The sequence below is a fragment of the Enhydra lutris genome, unplaced genomic scaffold (assembly GCF_002288905.1).
Source record: "Enhydra lutris kenyoni isolate GAN:26980312 unplaced genomic scaffold, ASM228890v2 scaffoldscaffold10, whole genome shotgun sequence".
In the NCBI taxonomy this organism is placed as follows: Eukaryota; Metazoa; Chordata; class Mammalia; order Carnivora; family Mustelidae; genus Enhydra; species Enhydra lutris.
Genome location: NW_019154094.1, coordinates 37,144,916 through 37,168,544, shown reverse-complemented (window position 1 = coordinate 37,168,544; position 23,629 = coordinate 37,144,916).

The following is a 23,629-nucleotide window of genomic DNA, read 5'->3' as shown; positions in this document are numbered from 1 at the left end:
TGGATTGAACTATGCCAATCATGTAATGAATAAGATATGAAAATGACTTAGTCCTGAATGAAAATGCTGAGATGTCCCTCTAGTAATTTATGGTGTTGATGGTCTCCTCTGTATTATCCGAACAAACTTAGATATATATATAATATAGCTTGAGGGGAGAAATATCTTATGTAAGTATGATATAATGACAGATTAATTCACTTCTTTAAAGCTTTTCAGAAATATCTGATTGTGGAATAGCATACAAAGTGACAGGAAGTGCCTTTTCAAGTGTCATGAAGTAAATGGTACAACAATCAATCCTTGATTTTCATTCTTAGCAATAATAGTCAAGTGACTTCACATTAGGATTAAATGTTCTGATTTTTATCCTACCATAAAGACTGCACTCATAACCTATAGATAATACCACTTTACATAAACCAGTTTCTTTCCCTCTTAGCCCTGATATAATGAGCACTGAAGATTTTACTGTATTTCAAATAAATTATTGTATCTCAAAACAAGGACACTTCTATGTAATGTTGAAATTCTCAAGTCACCAATGTTGGCTATAATATGCTTTACCAATAAACAATTGAAGAATATTCATTTTGCTAGAAGCACCAATACCTCCTATCTTCCCCCATTTTGAAGTAATTGTTCTCTTTTTTAAATTCTGGTAACAATCTATCTCTGTCCTTACAGTAGCATTTACATTATTTATACCTTGAATTATAATGATTATTGTTTAGATATTATCTCCCTCTATGGACTTTGCTCTCCTTAATGTTTTTAGTACATGGATTTATATCCCTCTTAGAGCCAAACTTAAACCATTAAAATAGTCATGTGGTCAATAGAAGCTGCACAGAGTAAAGTCATTTTCTTTGATTTTTTTTTCCCTAATTGTGCCGTAATTATAATTCACCAAAGAAATAATGCTCACAAGATTTCAGGCAAGTTTTTCACTTGAACAATGGACAAAATTCTCCAGCTAACAAAAAATAACAATAATAAAAAATTTTGATATATAAAGAAATCATGCAACTCAATAGCAACAACAAAATTCAGTTAAAAGTATAGAGAATTGAATAGATATTTTTCCAAAGGAAACATTCAAATGGCCAACATGTCCATGAAAACATGCTCAACATCATGAATCATCAGGGAAGTACAACTCAAAACCATAATATGAAGTCACCTCATGCCTGTTACAGTGGCTATCATCAAGAAGACAAGAGATAACAAGTATTGGTGAGAATGTGGAGAAAAGGGAACTTCTGTGCACTGTTGGTGGGAATGTAAATTGGTATAGTCACTATGGAAAGCAATATGGAGGTTCCTCAAAAAAATTAAAAATATGACTACATATGATCGATTCAGCAATCAAACGTTGGGATTTATATCCAAAGGAAATGAGAACAGAATATTAAAGAGATATATATACTCCCACATTTACTGAAGCATTATTCACAATTGCCAAGAAATGGAAACACCCCAAGTGTTCACCAACAGATGAATGGATAAAGAATATATGAGATTTGTGACAACATAGATAGATCTTGAGGGCATTATGCTTAGTGACATAAGACAGAGAAAGAAATATTGTATTATATCACTTAGATGTAGAATCTAAAAAAGTCAACCTCGTTGAAACGGGGAGTAGAATGGTAGCTACAGAGGCTGGCATTGGGGGAATTGGGAAGATCTCGTTAAAGAGGATATATTGGCAACTAGAAGATGAGTAAATTCTGAGGATACATTTGCAACTAGAAGATAAATAAATCCTGAAGATCAAATGCACAGCACAGTGATTATAGTCAACAATGTATTATATACTTCAAAATTGCTAAGAGACCAGACAGATATTAAATGTTCTCAAAATAAAAAAGAAGTGGTAATTATGTGGCATGGCAGAAGTGTTAGCTAAAGCTATGGTCATAATCCCTTTGCAATATGGATGCATCATATACCTACATGTTGAACACCTTCAGCTTACACAATGTTATATGTCATTTCAATCTTGGAAGAAGGAAGGAAGGAAGGGAGGAAGGGAGGGAGGGAGGAAGGAAGGAAGGAGGAAGGAGGAAGGAAGAAGGAAGAAGGAAAGGTGGGAGGGAAGGAAGGAGGAAGCAAGGAAGAAAAGAAAGAAAGGGAGAGAGATGGAGGGAAGGAGAGAGAGAAGAAGGGAGGGAGGGAGGGAGGAATGGAGGATGGAGGGAGGGAGAGAGGGAGAGAAAGGAAAGCAAAGCAAAGCAAAAGGAAGGGGAGGAAGGAGAGAGAGGGAGGGAGAAAAGAAGGAAGAAAGAGAGAGGTGGAGGGTTGGAAGAAGGGAGGGAGGGAGAAAGGAAGGAAAGAAGGATGGAAGGAAGGAAGTTGGAAAGGAATATGGAAGTTATACTACAGAATAATTCTAACAACAGATCTTCAGTCTGCTTATTTTTTAATGTTAGGAAATCAAATCTTTTAGAAGTACTATGTTTTGCTATTCAATAATAATGTCTTGTTTTTAATACACTAGAATTTCTAAAATAATGAGACATATCTATCCTACATGCCTATTCATACTATGTTAATAACTGTATCAATTTGAATTAAATGTTTATTTCACCATCCCATTGAGTGACAAAATCTTATTAATACCTTGCTATAGATAATATTTCCAGAATGAGATCAGTCTGTGTTCCTGAAGTTGATAAGAATTTATAAGCACATAACATAATAAGTAAAAGAGGAATTATTGTGCTTTTCATACCTACACTCAATACTGAAAATATAAGCTAGCATATATTGTTACCTATTTATAAGGTCATAATAAAGTAGTTGTTAAAGCTACAAAATGAAAAAAAAAATTGTCTTGTGGGACTTTATGTTCAGAGAACTAACTTTAAAAATATTTTTGGAGGCCAAGAATTTTAATTTATCAATGGTCCATATCTGCTTAAGCTAACTCAAGGCACACACAAGTCATTCCTCACTTACATAAGTCTGCAAATAAAACTTAAAATGGTTCTATTTCTAATATAAGTAAATAAATACAACATTTGATAGTTTTATTGATAGGACATAGAAATAGGATTAAAATATATTTTAAATGTATCCAAAAAGTGACATTATTTAGCTCACCAACAATTAAGGATGACAGCCTTAGAGATAGAAATGTTTTCCTTCACACTAGAATATTACAAATCTCTCTCATCACTGATTGCAGAAGTATGGAAATTCATGGCACCTTTACATCATGCTGTGTCCCAAATTTTGAAGCTGTCTGATGACTTAGATATATAGTTGCATATTTTTGGAACTGATAAAGTAGAAGATATATTTGTTAGAGAAAGGATTAAGACTAAATTACTCTTGGACAACTTAATCTTTGGAAAATTCACCTAGGAAACACCCTACAAATACAATCAATACAAGTAGATTGATTCTCACCGGTAAAGATGTTGGGATCACATTTTGTTTTTATCAGAATGGGGCTAGTATTTGTCCCTAGATAGCGTACGACCATGGGGGCCTCTCTGCCTGGAAGCTTTGGATTTGGGATTCTCTTAGGAAATGTGAGGAACTGGCCTTTCCCATACATAGCAAAGACTAAGTCAAATGGAACTAAGTCAGACTGAGGCACTCAAAAGTTGGAAACTACCCTCTCAAGACAGGAGACACCTAACTTAGCATGATTTGCCTGGTAGATTTCCAAACACAATCTTCCTTTTAGAAATAAAGTTCCTGACAATATGACCGAAACTTGTCAAATTTCATCTGATAGGGTGGTTCCCAACATGTTCTCCTCAGAGCACTCTTTGCAAGAAAGATTTCCGAAAATGGTTCTGTGATCAGTAGAAACCACACATGAAGCAAAAACAGTAATCACAAGTGTTATTTGGGGGGCATCTAGGCGGCTCAGTCAGTTAAGTGTCTGCCTTTAGCTCAGGTGATGATCCCAGGGTCCTGGGATTGAGCCCCCTGTCAGACTCTCTGCTCAGTGGAAGCCTGCTTCTCCCTCTCCTCCCCTCTTGGGCTTTTTCTCACTATCTCTCTCATGCTCTGTCTCGCTCTGTCTCACTCTCTAAAATAAATAAATAAAATCTTTTTTTAAAAAAAGTATTATTTCTATAGTCAAATCCTCTGAGTTTGAAACCGAGCTGTCATACTCTTAACTATGTGTCTTCAGACATATATCTTAACCACTTTGTGCCTAAATTTCCTGCTGTGAAATGCAGGTAACAACAGTATTTACCTTAGAGGATTATTGCAAGGATTAAGTTAGATTATATGATTATATATATATATATATATATATATATATATATATATATATATGTGGAACAGTGCTAGGCATGAATTAAGCCCTTAATAAATGTTAGCTGCACGTAACCATAAAAAATGAACTTTAGAAACACTGAGTACAATACCCTCTTCTGAAGATATAGTGAATACAAGCATATTAAAGCCTCTGGAAAGTACTCAATTAAAGAAATCTGTTCAACCCAGCATTTCCCAAACCTAAATAGTCATTTAATGATTTATTGAACTAATTTTCAACAGAATATTCTGGGAAAAACTGTCTGAACAATTTTTATGGATGTCAAAATCAAGTTGAGTTGAAGGGTAGTAGATCCATATAATCAGTCATTGTAGGAGGCAGAACTCACCAACTTTTCAAAAAGAATCCTTTTCGCTTTAAGCAAATAATGACCTGATCATTTGGGAAGAGAATAATATGACACAATGTACAGATTCAAGGGCAAGCTGCATGAACTGAGACAGAAAAACCCAAAAGATGGATTTTGAAGCACTCCTCAGAAACCAATTATATCCCAATTCAGGGATCATCAGTCATTCAACACTTGAATGACCCATTCGTTTATAGTTTTGTTGTCCCCTAATCAATTACGTATCTGCACGTTACAGAGAAAGAAAGGTTGCCCATCCTACCTTCAGCAATAAAACAAGGGAAAACTCAGACTTGTAGCTATCACCCAAGACTTAGTAGTTGGCCTCTAAGAATGGACTCAACTAGCTTTAATGGAACATTCAGTAGTTCTAGGGATCTCATATTATTTCTGATCCTCATTAAAATTTTCAGGTGGGCATTATCATCCTTATTTTACACATAAAGTAACTAAAGCTTAAAAAAAAAAACCTAAGTTACACAACTAGGAGTCTAATAATAAAAATACCTATGTTTGGAAACAGATCTGCAAGATTTCAGATAGTGCTCATTCTTCCACATTGTGCTGGTTATTGATACAATGAGTACAAGGTGATCCCTCTTAACATTATATTTTTAAACTATCTTTTATCTATATTGTTGCCTTTTTTCCTATGGCACTGAGTCAGAAACCCCTTAAGGCAATGAAATTATAGGCTTTTTTTTTTTTGTTTTAAGAAGATCCTGAGAAAGCAAATCCCTATGAAGAAGTACCCTCTCTGTAAACTAATCTAGAGTGAGAATGGTGAGAAATCCAGATAAAACTGTTGTGGCAGCTTTAAAATGCTGAAGCAGAGAAGGCTAATTTCTTAGGAATCTGTAACAGGGGCAAAAAGGGGGTGGGAGAAGGAGAAGAAAAAGGGCTATCAGAGTTTGGAAGCTGAGAATTGGCCTGATGGCTTAAATTGCAGATTTTAATCCTCTAGCAAACCCAATTCTCTTTGGGAAGTTTTTTCCTCAAAGTAGGTGGCTGGGGCTTAATATTTTTTCAATTTATATAAGTTAATGGCAAACCTGGATTAGCTATATGGAATTGTGCTTTACCACCAACATTTTAAGAAATACATCTGTTCCAAAGATAACTGAGGGACAGCTGCTCAGTGCTCTGCTATCATCAGAGACCATGACTTAGAGAAATGAAGTTGACAGTAGTCACCTTTATGGTTAATTCAGTGTTGGGATAAGACAAACAGCAAGAAAATAAAAAGAATAAAAAATAAAAATAAAAATAAAAAAGCTTTGCATTCCTTCTGCTTCCAAATAATATTAATAGATAGACTTAAATCCCAAATGTGTCCAGGATGGGCTGGAAGGATTTACAGGCTACATGCATCTGATGATTAGAAATAAATCTGGGTATCATTTATATAGTACCTATGGGGAAAGGTTCAATATTTCTACCTTTAATATTTGTTGTAATTCATGCTAATGGCTGTCAGTAGACTTGCTCAATAATTGGACTATAACATTAATGAACTGGTGTTGATTTACTATGATACCTAAGACTGTAAAATTATAATTATAAATGGCTGTTGAGAGAGGTATGGAGTCAGAAATCATATATTGATAGTAGCCCAAAGTGCATAAATAATGTGAAGATGCAATGTGAATTTATGAGATAAACTGAGTGAAGAAACTACAGAGATGCAGCAGGCAGGAGGCACTGAAACCTGCCAAGTTAAAGGGGCCAACGCAGCTTTGTCCAGAAAGAGGTGACAGTAAAAGCAAATTAATATTTTGGGGTTAGTTCTAACTGGCATTCCAGAACTAGAACGGCTCAGTGGGCAGTGGAGGGAGTTCCATGATGTCATCAAGGGCCTGGTTCTCTTCAGTGCCATTTCATGATTATCAGCTTCACCCTGAGGATGGTGCAATTCATGAGAGAAGATGATTTCCAGCAGCAACTGGGTTTGTATACTTGTTGCTTCACATACGATGGGAGAGAATAGGCTTTTCCCCCATAATCTTTAAAGAGAAGCCCTCAACTTACTGCAGGTTGCCTCAGCTATGATCCCATCCCTGGTGCCAGGAGAACACCATGCTCTGAATAAAACAAAGGCTTTAGTTATCTGATCCAAAGACTATGACAAAGGAGTGTTATTATTTTAATTAGCTTTGACCAATCAAGTTTCATCCCTGGAACAGGGAGTGGGTCCAACCTCATCAAAAACATGTCTGGATTGTTGATTTCAGAAAATATATTTTATATGTCAAAGATACCATTTTCTTTTATTCTCTAAGACTCAAGTACATATATTTGATAAAAGTATAAATAAGGGAGTGAGAATGTTTTTTTTTCTTCCAACAATGTTATATTCATTCATTCATTTATACTAAAAACATGCATGTACACATACTTGGAATTATAGGTTTAAACATGTGCAGGTCTCTCAAATGTCTTAAGTGATGTTCTTGTGAACTTTTCAAATGCCTACCAGTTGACTTCACAATTTAATAATGAAAGACCTTGCCTCTAAAACACAAACAAAATAAACTGACTTGGATATCCTACATTTCTGGGGATAATCACTTGAATTAAAGAGAGATATCTTCTTAAATTGATTTACAAATATAACCTAGTATTACCAAGTAGCCCACAGGAGATGGCTTAAGGAAGATTTCATTTATAATTCACATCAGTGAATTATTACTATTTACCAGCGTGATTGAATCATGATTATCTTTTCTTTATATATTTCAATTTATGATACAGGAATTCAGAGCTGATTAAAGACGATTACTTCCTTCTTCAATATTCTCAGACTCTCAATCCAAAGCTGTCATATGGTTAAAATGGCAAAACTAGAGTTTAAAGAGGCTACAATGGAGATGGGTCTTACCCAACTGTGGAAACAATCACCTAAGGGCAACATTTCAGAATTGTTTAGCCTATCTTCTGGGAGTAGTTACCCAAGTATCAACCAATTCTAGTGAGAGTGAAATCAGCACTGACCATCAAGTGCCAACAAGTGGGAGAGAGGACATGTTGAATATAAATTGTGGACTAAAGAAAAATAAATAAAAAGCAAATCTTGGCAAAACAAATTAAGCATGCCTAGCAGAATTTACAGGGAGCTACAAAGAATCTTAAAATAATTTTCTTTATTATGCTATTTATTTTGAACTCTGTTAGGCTTTATTGAAGAACCTTGGGCTTAGTCATTACAATAAATAATGAAGTCTACCTTCCCTTATTCAACATATACTTGAGTCACTGTATCAGGTACTGAGGAAGAAGTAATAAACAAGAAAAAAATTCTTCAATTATGGGCATTTAGAATTTAATGTAGGAGACAATCCCTAAACAATATCACAAGTTATTGTTAATATCATTAACCAATTTCAATAAACTGTGTTAAAGCTGAAGATATTATAAGACTAACATAATATAATTAGATAAGGATAAGGGGAGATAAGACTTAGAAAGTGTGAAATTTAACCTGAATTAATAATAGTCATCTGGACTTAACAGTTGGGATGAAAAGCATCCAATAAAATAAAGTTGCATATCTAAAGGTCCTTAGATGGGAAATAGACTTAGTCATTTAATCATGGGCATGGCATCATTCAGACAAGATGAGTTTTCTCCTGATCTGACAATCTCTCTTCATTTTACTCCAGAAGTTATATCAATTGGTATTTAGGCATCCCATCTTTTCTAAATAACCGGTCAAGATATTTTAAATTAAGAAAAGTCTTTATTCACAAAAGTCCGGAGTATTACAATTAGATTAGATAAGGAAAGTAAGTAGGTACTCTGATGAGTTTACCAATACAAAGGTTCCATTTATGACTAATTTCAGATCCATAGAGTATTTAATCTTAAAAAAACAAGTTTCTAACTCCATCCACTAAAAAGGCCCAGAATCAATGGTCAAATTAGCAGCAAAACTCTTATACTGGAGTATGGTCTCTATCGTTTCCTGTAAGACGCTGGAGAACTTCAGAGAAATAATTGGGGTAGAAAATATATGAGATAGGCCTGGAGCACACTGCCAAACCAGAAACCAAGGAATTTATCAAAACTACTGAGGTCACGCCAAACAACTCAGGATCTAACAAAAAGATTTGCTATGACAAAGACAGCAAGGTCATACATAAATAAGAGTAACAGCAATGATTGACACACATCAGGTATTTTACAGTCCTTGAGTTCAAAAGAATGAAACCAGAAGGAAAAAAATATTTTTTTTTCCTTTTCAGAGAATGTTAGTAACCCAACTCAATTTAAAATAAAATAAAATAAAATAAAATAAAATAAAATAAAAACTGGAGATAGATAGATAGATATGGGGAAGTAGGGGCATGAATCAAACATTTACCCATTCTATCTATATGAACTATATCCCAGCGTAGCCAAACACTTAATTAAGAGATCCTTCTCTTTATAGATTGGAACAGGTTAGGCAGCTAGAGCTTTAGGAATTAACTGGAACTATATATGGCAACAATAATTACACCCAAGAACTGGCGACTGCACTCAGTATTTTACATACACCATCTCATTCAAGCTTCATAAGACTTTATCACCAACATAGGTATTATTCTCATTATAAAAATGAGAAGACTGTCATTTAGAGAATGTGCTATCTATCTATGAAGTACATGAATTATTAATTAAATCTTTAAACTCAAGACATCTAAGTCAATGGCTTGCCTTTTTAACCATCTTTAATAGTGATGATATAAACAAGTTCAGAAGGTTATAAAAGAATGAGAAGGAGCATCTAACATACTCTTGGGAGATGAAAGGAAGTTTCCAAGAGGAAGTGATGTCTAAGGTGAGGTATGATGGACTGATGTATTTATTCATGAAAGAGCAGAGTGAAGGAGATCACAGCAGTAACATCCCAGGCAAAAGGAGCACCTTGAATTAAGCCTGCAGTCTTGAAAAAGGATAATGTATCCGTTACTTATTGGTATATGATAAACCACTCTAAAATTCAGAGGTATGCAGCACTAAATATTTATTTCTCATGCATATATGGAGTTCATTTCATTAAGGCTATGCAATGCTGATGCCGTCAAGGGTTATTCCTGTGTCTGTGGGTTGACTGGGATCTCTGCTCTATATATCTTTGGCCATCCACCTGGGACCATGTCCTACTCTTGGCAATGGCAGAAGAGTAAGAGTGTGAACAGAAGCAAGCATGTTCTCTTGAAAACTGGAGACAGAAGTAGTGCACTGGCATCTGTGCTCATTCTGTTGCCCAAAGCTAGTCACAAGACCAAACTCAGGGCTGGAGAGTCACAGTCAACACTGAGAGGATGTGGAGAGAGAGAACAATGAATAATTGGGGCCACCACTGATGCCAATATAGTACACATAGCTAGCAGCTGCAGATGGCACATCATAACTGTCAGCAGAGATCTTTAAGGGCTTAGAAGAAAAAAACAACCCTAGAATTTATCCTGAAGTCTGTATTAGTTGTATTCTGTAGGGAAAGCTAAGAGAGTATATGAATGCCACTGATTGAGGCTGCTTCCTCTTCATGATCTCCAGAATCCTCCTCTACTCCTCATCCTTTAATTGTTGTTTTGAAGGGCAATTTCTTGTTTCTAAGTTTTCCAGAAACCCAAGTGTCCCTGTGAACACAACCACCAACACACTTTATTGTGTACTGCTAACCAGCATCTTGGCCCTTCATTTTTACTAAATGTTCAGCATGTACCATATCAATGAGAAAATGGCATTACCTATTCTAATGTGTGCCTAGCATATCAACTAAATCAGAAACTGTCTGACTCTTTCCATACATTCAGCTCCCCTTGCCTCCCACGATGCTTTGAAAATGGCAATGCACCCACTCTTTTTAATGGCTTTGCTTTGGGAAGAGATTTTCCTGTATCTCAGTTATAGTGTTTATGAGCTGCTGCACCCAAAATGTGGTGAATTTGCTCTTTCCAGCTGCCACAGAGGAAACCAGTTTACGGAGAACAGTAACAGTTTAAAACTTAGAAAGAGAAAGAAAGATCTAGTTGAGTGTCATTTTCTCAGAGAAAATAGGATTCTTCCTAAGTCACAGCCAGGCTTTAAAACCTGGAATTTCTAAATCTATCTTTCCAAGCAGGACACATGGTTGAGACTGACTGACTGATTTTTAAATTTACTTCCCCTAATGATTTTTGAATATTCAGGTTTGAATAGCATTACTTTTCAAAAACCACAGGACTCACCCAAAATCTTAAGGTCTACTTTCCACAGGGACCATTACATTCAGGTTGATTCTATGACATATCATTATTTGTGGTTTTGGGGTGAAGATGATGTTTCTGATACATGGGATTTGCCTCACCTAACCACACCAGAATTGATTTCATGTTATTGTTTATGAGAGCAAAGCGAGCATGGACATATAGGATTGGGTTTTAAAACTGGTTACTTTACTCTATCTGCCTGTGCTCACTCTCGCTCTCTCTCTCTCTGACAAATAAATAAATATCTTTAAAAAAAGTAAAAAAATAAAAAATAAAACTGGTTACTTTGAAGTCACAAGAAAACGTAGATAAATACATATAAATGAAAGAGATGCAAACAAAAAATACATACAAGTAAAAGAGAAAATATAACAATAGCAGCTATCAGACATTTCAAGTAAATAACCCAAAGACCAAGGTACATAAGTAGAGAAAGATTTAAATAAAACTGAAGTCCACAACTTTTCATAGTCTCTAAGGAACTGATGTGGACTTACTTTCTTGACTAAGAATCACTACATTGCAGAGTATCTCAATTCACTTAGACACGATCTTTTCATTTCTTTATCATCTCTAGGCATGTCGTTTACTCTGCACTTTTTTTAAAGATTAATGTGTCTTTCTAGTCTCTTGCTCTAGGATCCTCCACCACCCCACTTCTTTCCCCGTAATTGATCTGTTGACAAACCCAAATCATTTAACTGGACCACTTTCTCACAATCTGGATTTTGTCCACTGTACCAACGTGGTATAGATCAACAAGTTTCTCTGTCCTTTGCACTTCCTACAAATGGGCATCTGGATGAACCTGATCAGAATCAGGTTCAATTCTTGTGGTCATTTTGGGAAATAGTTTGCAGTTCCTCAGTAAAGTTAAAAGTAGAGTTTCCATATGGCCCAATATCTCCACTTCTATTTACATACTCAAGAGAATTAAAAACATAAGTCTACATAAATAGGTATACAAAAAAAATGCTTATAACACTTACAGAAGGTTATTTATAATAGCCAAAAAAGTAAAAAAAAAAAAAAATATTCATGAGCTGATGGGTGGATTAACAAAATGTGGTAGGTATATCTATGCAGTGGAACAGTGTTCAACCACAAAAAGGAACAAAGTACTGACAGATTCTACAACATGGATAAACTTTGAAAATATTTATGCTGAGTGAAAAAAAAGCTGGTCACTAAAAGCCACATATTGTATGATTCCATTTACATGAAATATCCAAAATAGGCAAATCTCTAGAGACAGAACATAGATTAGGGGTTTCTAAGTTTTTGGAAAAGGGTACCAAGTGACTGCTATTGGATGGTAGCTTTGTTAAGGTACTAAAAATGTCATGGAATAAGAAAATGATAATGATTCACAATTTCATGAATATACGAAGCACCACTAGATTTTAGACTTCAAAAGGGTAAAATAGTTTGTATATGGACTCTATCCCTATTTTAAAAGACTATAGATGGTATATCAGGAGATGCCTAATGTCCAGTTCTTTCTTTTGTTATGTTAGTCCCTTTTGATGCTTAAAACCTAGGTCCAACAGTTCACTGGGAATTGCAAGGTGACAATATTCTAATTCCATTGTGCTTTTTCATTAATAGGGATATTTTATAGAGATGCTTCTCCTCATCTTCTATTTGGTTAACCAGGGGTACATTTTCTGTACAAAAGTAGAATGCTTGATTCTTTCTATTTATCCACTTTCAACATAAATAACTGAATAGCTATCATTCTCCAAAAGAAGTCAGTTAATGCAAGTATACCTCAGAGGTATTGCAGGTTTTTTTCTGAACCATTGCTGTAAAGCAAGTATTGCAATACAGCAAGTTAAAATGAATGTTTTGGTTTTCCAGTGCATATAAAAGTTATGTTCACACTATATTATAGTATACTAAGTGTGAAGTAGCATCATGTCTGAAAACAAGTACGTACTTCAATTTAAAAAATACTTTATTGGTAAAAAATGCTAAGCATCATCTGAGTGTTCATTAGCTGTAAATTTTTTTTTTTTTTTTTTTTTGGCTGGTGGGAGGTCTTGCCTCCATATTGATGGCTGCTGAAGATTACAATCACTGTGGCAATTTCTTAAAATAAGGTAATAAAGTTTGCCACATGACTCACTCCTCCTTTTACAAGTGATTTCCCTTTAGCATGTGATGCTATTTGAAAGGATTTACCCACCATAGAACTTTCTTCAAAACTGAAGTCCATCCTCTCAACCCCCTACTGCTGCTTTATCAACTAAATTTATGTAACACTCTAAATCCTTTGTTGTCATTTCAACAGTCTTCACAGTAACTTCACTAGGACTAGATTCCATCATAGGAAACCATTTCCTTTGCTGATCCAAAAAAGCAACTCCTCATCTATTTAAGTTTTATCATGAGATTGCTGCAATTCAGTCACATCTCTAAGCTCCAGTTCTGATTCTAGTTCTCTTGCTCTTTCCACTATATCTGCAGTTACTTCCTCCACTCAAACCCTCAAAGTCTCAAACCCTCAAAGTCATCCAGGAGGCTAGAAATCAACTTCTTCCAAACTTCTATTCATGCTGATATTTTGATTTCTTCCCATGAATCATGAATGTTCTTAATGGCATCTACAATGGCAAATCCTTTCCAAAAGGTTTTCAATTGACTTTACCCAGATCCATCAGAGAAATCACCCTTACAAAATGTATTTCTTAAATAGTAAGACTTGATGGGTGCCTGGGTGGCTCAGTGGGTTAAAGCCTCTGCCTTCGACTTGGGTCATGATCTCAGGGTCCTGGGATCGAGCCCCGCATCGGGCTCTCTGCTCAGAGGGGAACCTGCTTCCTCCTCTCTCTCTGCCTGCCTCTGACTACTTGTGATCTCTCTCTCTCTGTGTCAAATAAATAAATAAAATCTTTAAAAAAAAAAAGACTTGTAAGTCAAAATGAATCTTTTTTTTTTTTTTTTTTTTTGGGTGGGGCTTGAACTCATGTTCCTGAGATCAAGACCTGAGCTGAGATCAAGAGCTGGAGGCTTAACTGACTGAACCACTCAGGCACCCCTAAACTGACTCTTTGATCCGTGGGCTGCAGAATGGATGTTGTGGTAGCAGGCATAAAAACAATAATAATCTTGCTGTACATCTCCAGTAGAGCTCTTGGGTGACCAGGTGCATTGCCAATGAGCAGAAGTATTTGTAACCTTTTTTCTTTCCCCCCTGGGCAACAGGTGTCAACAGTGGCCTTAAAATACTTAGTAAACTGTGTTGTAAGCAGATGTGCTATCATCCAACCTCCATTATTGCATTTATAGAGCTCAGGCAGCGTCTTCTCAGCATAATTCCTAAGAACCCTAGGATTTTTAGAATAGTAAATGAGCACTGGCTTCAGCTTCAAGTCACCAGATGTATTAGCCCCAAAGAGAGTCAGCCTGTCCTTTGAAGCCAGGCATTGACTTTTCCTTAAGTATGAAAGTCCCAGAGAGCATCATCTTCCAATAGAAGACGCTTTGTCTACATTGAAAATCTGTTGTTTAGCATAGCCACCTTCATTATGATCTCAGCTAGAGCTTCTGGAATGCTTGCTGCACCTTCTACATCAACACTTGCTGCTTTACCTTGCACTTTTATGTTATGGAAATAGCTTCACCCTCATGAACCACCTTTGCTAGCATCAGACTTCTCTTCTGCAGCTTCCTCACCTCTCTCAGCCTTCACAGAACTGAAGAGATTTAGGACCTTGGTCTGGATTGGGCTTTGGCTTAAGGGAATGTTATGGCTGTTCTGATCTTCTATCCAGACCACTAAGGCTTTCTCCATATCTGTAATAAAGCAGTTTCACTTTCTTATCATTCATATGTCCACTGGACTAGCACTTTTAATTTCTTTCAAGAACTTTTCCTTTACATTCACGACTTGACTGTTTGTTGCAAGGCATTTCTAGTTTTTGATTTAAAATGAGAGATGTGGGACTCTACATTTCATCTGTCCATTTCACTTAGAGATCATTGTAGGGTTATTAATTGGGCTTATTTTCAATACTGTATCTCAGGGGATAGGGAGGCCTGAGGAGAAGGAGAGAGATGGGGAATGGCTGGTTTGTGGAGCAGTCAGAACACACACAGTATTTATGGACTAAGTTCATCACCTTACACGGGCCTTGTTTGTGGTACCCCAAAACAATTAATATAGTAACATCAAAGATCACTGAGCCCAGATCACCATAACATGTATAATAATAATGAAAATTGGAACTATTGTGAAGATTACCAAAATGTAACACAGAAACACAAAGTGAGCAAATGCTTTTGGAAAAAATGGTGCTGACAGATTTCTTGGATGCAAGGTTGTCATAAACCTTCAAGTTGTAAAAACAAAACAACAACAACAAAAAAAAACAGTCTCTGTGAAGCACAATAAAACCAAGTATAGTAAAATGAAGAATGCCTGCATATGTATGTATACACACAAGCACATCATTATCAATCTGTGAATTTAAACATATTTAATTTGGCCAGTTGGTTTGGTCAGTTGAATTATCCCTATTAAAGGTCAAATGATCTCATCTTTGGCCTGTGGGACCCTCTACACATAGGTTCCTGAGTCCATCTGATGTGACTCTAGCAGTTTTCATGGTTTCCTCTTTCATTCTTTATATTTTCTGCCTGAGACATAGAATCAGTTATATCCCCAAGAATTCTTAATGTCTTATAGTGGGAAATGGTATTCTAAAAACCACAATCTTGACTCTTAATATGCTCAGTGTTACTGGTTTGATTAAAGTTTGAGATCTTTTTCAGGACCAGCAAGGACACACACACACATGCACACACACATTATATAAAATAAAGATATATGCTATTATAACATACCTAACTACAGTTGACCCTTGAACAACATGGATCTGAACTGCACAGGTCCTCTTATACGCATATTTTTTTGACACAGTACTGTAAACATATTTTCTCTTCCTTGTGATTTTCTTTTTTTTTTTATTTTATTTTTTATAAACATATATTTTTATCCCCAGGGGTACAGGTCTGTGAATCGCCAGGTTTACACACTTCACAGCACTCACCATAGCACATACCCTCCCCAATGTCCATAACCCCACCCCCCCAACCCCCCTCCCCCCATCAACCCTCAGTTTCTTTTGTGAGATTGAGAGTCACTTATGGTTTGTCTCCCTCCCAATCCCATCTTGTTTCATTTACTCTTCTCCTACCCCCTTAACCCCCCATGTTGCATCTCCTCTCCTTCATATCAGGGAGATCATATGATAGTTGTCTTTCTCTGATTGACTTATTTCACTAAGCATGATACCCTCTAGTTCCATCCACGTCGTCGCAAATGGCAAGATTTCATTTCTTTTGATGGCTGCATAGTATTCCATTGTGTATATATACCACATCTTCTTTATCCATTCGTCTGTTGATGGACATCTAGGTTCTTTCCATAGTTTGGCTATTGTAGACATTGCTGCTATAAACATTCGGGTGCACGTGCCCCTTCGGATCACTACGTTTGTATCTTTAGGGTAAATACCCAGCAGTGCAATTGCTGGGTCATAGGGTAGTTCTATTTTCAACATTTTGAGGAACCTCCATGCTGTTTTCCAGAGTGGTTGCACCAGCTTGCATTCCCACCAACAGGGTAGGAGGGTTCCCCTTTCTCCGCATCCTTGCCAGCATCTGTCATTTCCTGACTTGTTCATTTTAGCCATTCTGACTGGTGTGAGGTGATATCTCATTGTAGTTTTGATTTGTATTTCCCTGATGCCGAATGATATGGAGCACTTTTTCATGTGTCTGTTGGCCATCTGGATGTCTTCTTTGCAGAAATGTCTGTTCATGTCTTCTGCCCATTTCTTGATTGGCTTCTTTGTTCTTTGGGTGTTGAGTTTGCTAAGTTCTTTATAGATTTTGGACACTAGCCCTTTATCTGATATGTCATTTGCAAATATCTTCTCCCATTCTGTCAGTTGTCTTTTGGTTTTGTTAACTGTTTCCTTTGCTGTGCAAAAGCTTTTGATCTTGATAAAATCCCAATAGTTCATTTTAGCCCTTGCTTCCCTTGCCTTTGGCGATGTTCCTAGGAAGATGTTACTGCAGCTGAGGTCGAAGAGGTTGCTGCCTGTGTTCTCCTCAAGGATTTGGATGGATGCCTTTCTCACATTGATGTCCTTCATCCATTTTGAGTCTATTTTCGTGTGTGGTGTAAGGAAATGATCCAATTTCATTTTTCTGCATGTGGCTGTCCAATTTTCCCAACACCATTTATTGAAGAGGCCGTCTTTTTTCCATTGGACATTCTTTCCTGCTTTGTCGAAGATGAGTTGACCGTAGAGTTGAGGGTCTATTTCTGGGCTCTCTATTCTGTTCTATTGATCTATGTTTCCGTTTTTGTGCCAGTACCATGCTGTCTTGATGACGACAGCTTTGTAATAGAGCTTTAAGTCCAGAATTGTGATGCCACCAACTTTGGCTTTCTTTTTCAATATTCCTTTGGCTATTCGAGGTCTTTTCTGGTTCCATATAAATTTTAGGATTATTTGTTCCATTTCTTTGAAAACATGGATGGTACTTTGATAGGAATTGCATTAAATGTGTAGATTGCTTTAGGTAGCATAGACATTTTCACAATATTTATTCTTCCAATCCAGGAGCATGGAACATTTTTCCATTTCTTTGTGTCTTCCTCAATTTCTTTCATGAGTACTTTATAGTTTTCTGTGCATAGATTCTTAGACTCTTTGGTTAGGTTTATTCCTAGGTATCTTATAGTTTTGGGTGCAATTGTAAATGGGATTGACTCCTTAATTTCTCTTTCTTCTGTCTTGTTGTTGGTGTAGAGAAATGCAACTGATTTCTGTGCATTGATTTTATATCCTGACACTTTACTGAATTCCTGTACAAGTTCTAGCAGTTTTGGAGTGGAGTCTTTTGGGTTTTCCACATATAGTATCATATCATCTGTGAAGAGTGAAAGTTTGACTTCTTCTTTGCCGATTTGGATGCCTTTAATTTCCTTTTGTTGTCTGATTGCTGAGGCTAGGACTTCTAGTACTATGTTGAATAGCAGTGGTGATAACAGACATCCCTGCCGTGTTCCTGACCTTAGCGGAAAAGCTTTCAGTTTTTCTCCATTGAGAATGATATTTGTGGTGGGTTTTTCATAGATGGCTTTGATAATATTGAGGTATGTGCCCTCTATCCCTACACTTTGAAGAGTTTTGATCAGGAAGGGATGCTGTACTTTGTCAAATGCTTTTTCAGCATCTATGGAGAGTATCATATGGTTCTTGTTCTTTCTTTTATTAATGTATTGTATCACATTGATTGATTTGCAGATGTTGAACCAACCTTGCAGCCCTGGAATAAATCCCACTTGGTCGTGGTGAATAATCCTTTTAATGTACTGTTGAATCCTATTGGCTAGTATTTTGGCGAGAATTTTTGCATCTGTGTTCATCAAGGATATTGGTCTGTAGTTCTCTTTTTTGATGGGATCCTTGTCTGGTTTTGGGATCAAGGTGATGCTGGCCTCATAAAATGAGTTTGGAAGTTTTCCTTCCATTTCTATTTTTTGGAACAGTTTCAGGAGAATAGGAATTAGTTCTTCTTTAAATGTTTGGTAGAATTCACCCAGGAAGCCATCTGGCCCTGGGCTTTTGTTTGGTTGGAGATTTTTGATGACTCTTTCAATCTCCTTACTGGTTATGGGTCTGTTCAGGCTTTCTATTTCTTCCTGGTTCAGTTGTGGTAGTTTATATGTCTCTAGGAATGCATCCATTTCTTCCAGATTGTCAAATTTGTTGGCGTAGAGTTGCTCATAGTATGTTCTTATAATTGTCTGTATTTCTTTGGTGTTCGTTGTGATCTCTCCTCTTTCATTCATGATTTTATTTATTTGGGTCCTTTCTCTTTTCTTTTTGATAAGTCTGGCCAGGGGTTTATCAATCTTATTAATTCTTTCAAAGAACCAGCTCCTAGTTTCGTTGATTTGTTCTATTGTTTTTTTGGTTTCTATTTCATTGATTTCTGCTCTGATCTTTATGATTTCTCTTCTCCTGCTGGGTTTAGGGTTTCTTTCTTGTTCTTTCTCCAGCTCCTTTAGGTGTAGGTTTAGGTTGTGTACCTGAGACCTTTCTTGTTTCTTGAGAAAGGCTTGTACCGCTATATATTTTCCTCTCAGGACTGCCTTCGTTGTGTCCCACAGATTCTGAACCGTTGTGTTTTCATTATTATTTGTTTCCATAAATTTTTTCAATTCTTCTTTAATTTCCTGGTTGACCCATTCATTCTTTAGAAGGATGCTGTTTAGTCTCCATGTATTTGGGTTCTTTCCAAATTTCCTCTTGTGATTGAGTTCTAGCTTCAGAGCACTGTGGTCTGAAAATATGCAGGGAATGATCCCAATCTTTTGATACCGGTTGAGACCTGATTTAGGACCGAGGATGTGATCTATTCTGGAGAATGTTCCATGTGTACTAGAGAAGAATGTGTATTCTGTTGCTTTGGATGAAATGTTCTGAATATATCTGTGATGTCCATCTGGTCCAGTGTGTCATTTAAGGCCTTTATTTCCTTGTTGATCTTTTGCTTGGATGATCTGTCCATTTCAGTGAGGGGAGTGTTAAAGTCCCCTACTATTATTGTATTACTGTCGATGTGTTTCTTTGATTTTGTTATTAATTGGTTTATATAGTTGGCTGCTCCCACGTTAGAGGCATAGATATTTAAAATTGTTAGATCTTCTTGTTGGACAGTTCCTTTGAGTATGATATAGTGTCCTTCCTCATCTCTTATTATAGTCTTTGGCTTAAAATCCAATTGATCTGATATAAGGATTGCCACTCCTGCTTTCTTTTGATGTCCATTAGCATGGTAAATTCTTTTCCACCCCCTCACTTTAAATCTGGAGGTGTCTTCGGGTTTAAGATGAGTTTCTTGTAGGCAACATATAGATGGGTTTTGTTTTTTTATCCATTCTGATACCCTGTGTCTTTTGATTGGGGTATTTAGCCCATTAACATTCAGGGTAAGTATTGAGAGATATGAATTTAGTGCCATTGTATTGCCTGTAAGGTGACGGTTATTGTATATTGTTTCTGTTTCTTTCTGATCTACTACTTTTAGGGGCTCTCTTTGCTTAGAGGACCCCTTTCAATATTTCCTGTAGAGCTGGTTTGGTGTTTTCAACTTCTTTCAGTTTTTGTTTGTCCTGGAAGCTTTTAATCTCTCCTTCTATTTTCAATGATAGCCTAGCTGGATATAGAATTCTTGGCTGCATGTTTTTCTCGTTTAGTGCTCTGAATATATCATGCCAGCTCTTTCTGGCCTGCCAGGTCTCTGTGGATAAGTCTGCTGCCAATCTAATATTTTTACCATCGTACGTTATAGACTTCTTTTCTCGGGCTGCTTTCAGGATCTTCTCTTTGTCACTAAGACTTGTAAATTTTACTATTAGGTGACGGGGTGTGGACCTATTCTTATTGATTTTGAGGGGGGTTCTCTGCACCTCCTGGATTTTGATGCTTGTTCCCTTTGCCATATTGGGGAAATTCTCTCCAATATTTCTCTCCAATATACCTTCTGCTCCCCTCTCTGTTTCCTCTTCTCCTGGAATCCCAATTATTCTAATGTTGTTTCGTCTTATGATGTCACTTATCTCTCGAATTCTCCCCTCGTGGTCCAGTAGCTGTTTGTCCCTCTTTTGCTCAGCTTCTTTATTCTCTGTCATTTGGTCTTCTATATCGCTAATTCTTTCTTCTGCCTCATTTATCCTAGCAGTGAGAGACTCCATTTTTGATTGCACCTCATTAATAGCTTTTTTGATTTCTACTTGGTTAGATTTTAGTTCCTTTATTTCTCCAGAAAGGGCTTTTATATCTCCGGAGAGGGTTTCTCTAATATCTTCCATGCCTTTTTCAAGCCCGGCTAGAACCTTGAGAATCGTCATTCTGAACTCTAGATCTGACATATTACCAATGTCTTTATTGATTAGGTCTCTAGCCTTCGGTACTGCCTCTTGTTCTTTTTTTTGTGGTGAATTTTTCCGCCTTGTCATTTTGTCCAGATAAGAGTATATGAAGGAGCAAGTAAAATACTAAAAGGGTGGCAACAACCCCAGGAAAATATGCTTTAGCCAAATCAGAAGAGATCCCAAATCATGAGGGGGGAGAAAGGGGATAAAAAGAGGTTCAGAAAGAAAAAAAAAATTAAAAGAAGAAAACCAATAAAGAAAAAATATAAAAAGGAAAAAATATATATATATATATTAGATAAACTAGTTAAAAAACGTTAAAAAAGAAAAGGGTATAAGTTAAAAAAATTTAGCAGAAGAAGAGAAAAAAAAATTGAAAAAGAAAAAAAAATTAAATTAACTGCAAGGCTAAAGAATCATGGGGAGAAAGCCATGAGTTCCGTGCTTTGCTTTCTCCTTCTCTGGAATTCCGCTGCTCTCCTTGGTATTGAAACTGCACTCCTTGGTAGGTGAACTTGATCCTGGCTGGGTTTCTTGTTGATCTTCTGGGGGAGGGGCCTGTTGTAGTGATTCTCAAGTGTCTTTGCCCCGGGCGGAGTTGCACCTCCCTTACCCGGGGCGGGCTGAGTAATCCGCTCGGGTTTGCTTTCGGGAGCTTTTGTTCCCTGAGTGCTTTCCATAGAGTTCCGGAGGATGGGAATGAACATGGCGGCCTCCCAGTGTCCGGCCCGGAGGAGCCGAGAGCCCGGGGCCCCACTCCTCAGTGCGCCCCCAGAGAACAGCACCCAATTACTCCCGTCACCCTGGCCTCCGGCCGCGCTCTGAGGTGACCGAGCCCGCGACCGGTTCAAGGTAACCCTGAGCTTAGAGCTTTCTCCTCGGCTCTGTCTCAGTAGCCGGCTTCCCCGTTCTAATACCTGTAAGCTCTGTGACACTCAGACACCCCTGATCCTTCTGTGACCCTGCGGGACCTGAGGCCACACTGACCCCGCCTGGGCTTCACCCTGGTTAAGCCTCTGGAGCGATGTCCCTCAGTGGAACAGACTTTTAAAAGTCCTGATTTTGTGTTCGGTTGCTCCGCCGCTTGCCGGGACCCAGCCCCTCCCCGCACGGTCTATCTTCCCGTCGCTTTGGATTCACTTCTCCGCCAGTCCTACCTTTCAGAAAGTGGTTGATTTTCCGTTTCTAGAATTGCTGTTGTTCTTCTCTTTGATCTCCCATTGGATTTGTAGGTGTTTGCAATCTGTAGATAAGCTATCTAGCTGATCTCCCACTACCTGAAGTAGTCTCAGCCTGCTACTTCTCCGCCATCTTGACTCCTCCCCCCCTCCTTGTGATTTTCTTAACATTTTCTTTCCTTGGGCTTATTTAATTATAAGAATATGGTCGATAATACATATGACATACAAAATATATATAAATTAACTTTATATTCTTAGTAAGGCTGCTGGTCAACAGTAGGCTATAAATAGTCAAGTTTTGGGAGTCAAAAGTTATACACTAATTTTTGACTGTGCAGGGGGTCAGTGCCCTTAACACTTTTGTTGTTCAGGGTTCAACTGTATATACATATAATAGATATTAATAATCATAATTACTATAATTATAATATATAAGATATATATGTTGTTATTAAATTTGAAATATATCTTGAGTTCATATAATTCTTCTATTTAAAACATAAGGCTACAGGATTTTACTCTGCCTTTATATCTTACATCTGTACCACCTTTCTTCTACATTGATAATCACATTCCTAAGAAAAATTAAAATATTTTGTATGTACTCCCCAATCTCTGCCTCATTTATTTGTGGTTTATCATATATGTTGTCTAAGCACAAAGCTACTTCACTGCAACCTTAGAAAAATGGAGACATTTAGAAAAATTCTGATTTTGTTATTCTTTCACGTCTTGCATCACTTCCTTAATGCCTTTTGCCTCGTTATTAAATAAAATGTTACACTACCAATTTGTCTGTGGAAAAGTATTTCTGGCATGTTTGATTATTAATTATTTTGCTCCTTATTATCTTTTTTCTTATGATAATTTGGTATGGCATTTGATTTCAAAATAATTTTCTATTAAGTATTTTTATGCAAATTTATTGGTCTGAACTTTTTTTTGTGGGGGGGAACCTGAACTTTTGCAGGAAGCGTGGCTTAGAGTATGGTTTCTAATGTCACAAAGCTTGCTCATTCATTCCATGTATCCTATGTTCAAAAATACAGCAGTTCACTATGGGCTATCCTAGCTCTGTTCCCTCCCTACTTAGATCTAGACCTTCTCTATCTTTTTCTCTACTCTGTCTGTCCTCAATTTTGATTTCATTCCTGAATGGTAGTTTCTTCTCAGTTTGAGGTCCTATCCTAGATGGGAACCCTGAAAGGTAAGTTTGGATAATCCATGGGCGCTCACACTGCTCTGAGACTTTCTGTTCTTCATATTGACTCTTAATGCAGAAGACAAAACCCTGTCAGCGTCAGCTGCTCTTCACAGGTTGGTGCTCCTGCACACCAGCTGGTTCTCTGGGATTTCTCTATTCTCAGGGTTTTCATGATCATCCGACAGTACACTGTTTCCTTCTACCCCATCATCACCCCACATGTCCTATGGTTATTGATGGCTATCTTCACCCATGTATATTTTGCAATGTATGGGATATCTTTTGCCTCATTTTGTTGTAAATGCTGTCAGGGGTTTTGGTTTTGTTATTTATTGGCACCATCTGTTTTTATGTAGGGCTTTAGAGAGCTTCAGAAATGATGCCACTTT